Here is a 2,489-nt window from a genome sequence, read left to right as displayed (position 1 = left end):
GAAATAATACTAAGTAACGTCTCTGGAGTTTCCTGGTGAAAAAAACAAAAGCTTGAAATGTAACTCCAGTGTTGCTCGACCCATAGCCCTGTTCTTCGAGATCACTTCTGTCCATAAGAATAAAAATGACAAAATTTGATGCAACAGAGACTAAATAGTGGCTCGGCAGCTATTGATAACCTACCAGGACATTTTGGCTTTAGCTTCAATTCAGTTTAGTTTAAGCTGCTGGACCAGTATTTGCTCTATGCTGTACCCAATTTTCTCATTGTTCTGATTCACATTGGCTAATTTGGAAATGAGGTCCTATGTCCAAAAACTACCCCTTTAACAGTCATGTCAATAATAGACAACTTACTTACATCCCATGTCTTTATAAAAGTGCCATCATCTTCATGGAGGTAGAAAGGAAGGCCACGGAGTGCCACAGTATGTTGGATATTTACATCCGAGGATCCCTGCATGTGAAAAGAAGTCATCAAGCCAGTAATAACAATTCAAAATGCAGTAGGGATTACCTTTCTTTGATAGTTACAGCTTCTGAAACCAAAGCATTCTTTAATCTTAATAAACATTATACAATGCATCTATTATAACATCATACTTTCTTTAGATATGGGTAGCCGGACTGTCCTGAAATAGGAAGATATAGCATGTATAGACCTAGATAGCCATTACCTTTAACAGTCATGTCAATAATAGACAACATGCTTACTTACATCCCATGTCTTTATAAAAGTGCCATCATCTTCATGGAGGTAGAAAGGAAGGCCACAGAGTGCCACAGCACGTTGGATATTTACATCCGAGGATCCCTGCATGTGAAAACAAACAGTCATATAGTCAAGCCAGTAATAATAACAATTCGAAATGCAGTAGGGATTACCTTTCTTTGATAGTTAGTACAGCTTCTGAAACCAAAGTATTCTTTAATCGTATTACACATTATACTATACATCTATTATAACATCATACTTTCTTTAGATATGGGTAGCCCCCACTGTCCTAAAATAGGAAGATATAGCATGTATAGACCTAGATAGCCATTACTAAGATGACCAAGACAACTATCTTATTTTAGATTATCTACACACAGGTAACCACTAGGCTACTGTAGGATTTCATGGAGTGCTGAAATGTAGCATACAGTATTTTGGCCCATTTCTGAGCTCAAATATGCTTTTGAGGTTGTGAACTCATTGATGTTGTGTCATCATAACTATTCCAGCTGAGTGTGCATGGTTAAAATTCTATAGTCTAGATAACAGCACTAATAATTTGAATAATTTCTAGCAAAGCATTTTAGGTCTTTACGGTTCTAAACTGAAAATGTCCAAGGATTATGTCCCAAAAATCTGATCACCTTAATCTTACAGTAAACGCATTTACTGAATGAAATGTGCACACACAGGTCATCATAACGGCATGGAAGTGGACTAACGGACGGACGTAACGTCGCTAGCATGCTAAACGCTAGCATGCTAAGCGCTAATGTTGCTGGTCAGAACCTGTGCCCTGTTATTAAGCAACGCACCACATAGCTTGCACTTCAAAGTCATTGTGTTAAACAGTACTAACGGGGTAAATTATTCCATGTTTTTAGTCACATTGGAGATTGCTAGCGTTAAGTTAGCTGATCAATCAAGTGCTGGCATTCAGAAGCAACATTCTTAGCTGCTAGCTAGTAACTGGATACATTTACGTAGCAGTCAAATATTTTCAAACTTTTGGCTTTAGCAATATGGTAAAGGTCGTACGTTAGGGTCAAAATGCACCACTTAATTTCTCCACTTACGTTTAATTGCGGTTTTCTCTTCTCGTTGTCCCGTTGTATCTTCTCCTGTGCCCCATTCTTTTCGTGTCTTCTCTGGTGGTCGACCGTTATGCGTCGCTTCGCTTGACGTGCACAAGATCCATGGCAGAAGATCCGCCTACAAATCTGTTCCCACGCATTCTATTTTTTCAAATTACTTAAAGCGGACGAGTGCTGTCAACTTAAAAGTAAATATTTGTTCAAGTAACACAGACGATTAAAGTACAATGAGCTATTTTTCATTTTTGAGTGTTTTCAAATCAAAAAAACTATTTTACTTGTAGTGTTCGGTTTTACAGTGTGATAATTTGCTGCGCAATTGACCAAGCAACCGCGGACCGACAGAAAAAGAAAGCAAACGTTGCTGCTATCGGGAGGAAATGCTTGCTAATTTGATGTGTTTAAACATAGAGCCATACAATTAGGTGTGTCTGTTATTATGATAATTTTCGAGCATAACTGCTTGTCCATAGCTCAGTGACAGGTGTTAATAGCCTTGCCATAAGCACTGCTGTGGAATGCAGGTGCTTCTTTTATTATGCGGTTAGAGCATAAGCGCTTACTCATATATAGACTATAACTCAGGGACAGGTGCAAAACCACCAACTGGGATGGATCGAAGGGCAAGCAAGCACTGCCACACAACGTGAAGGCCTTTGTGTTGTCAACACTTAAC

At 38.7% G+C, this 2,489-nt stretch overlaps 1 long non-coding RNA gene across 1 annotated transcript; it reads right to left on the bottom strand.

The window, feature by feature from the left end:
* Positions 1-360: 360 nt before the first annotated feature.
* Positions 361-2,099, bottom strand: LOC134077801 (uncharacterized). The gene is made up of 3 exons (XR_009938758.1): positions 1,796-2,099; positions 720-815; positions 361-458 (listed from the first exon to the last, which is right to left on the bottom strand). It is a non-coding gene; the product is annotated as an uncharacterized LOC134077801 (long non-coding RNA).
* Between the last annotated feature and the right edge of the window lie 390 nt (positions 2,100-2,489).

This window comes from Sardina pilchardus, chromosome 4 (genome assembly GCF_963854185.1).
Source record: "Sardina pilchardus chromosome 4, fSarPil1.1, whole genome shotgun sequence".
Lineage (NCBI taxonomy): Eukaryota > Metazoa > Chordata > Actinopteri > Clupeiformes > Clupeidae > Sardina > Sardina pilchardus.
This window is presented reverse-complemented; position numbering and strand designations above follow the sequence as displayed.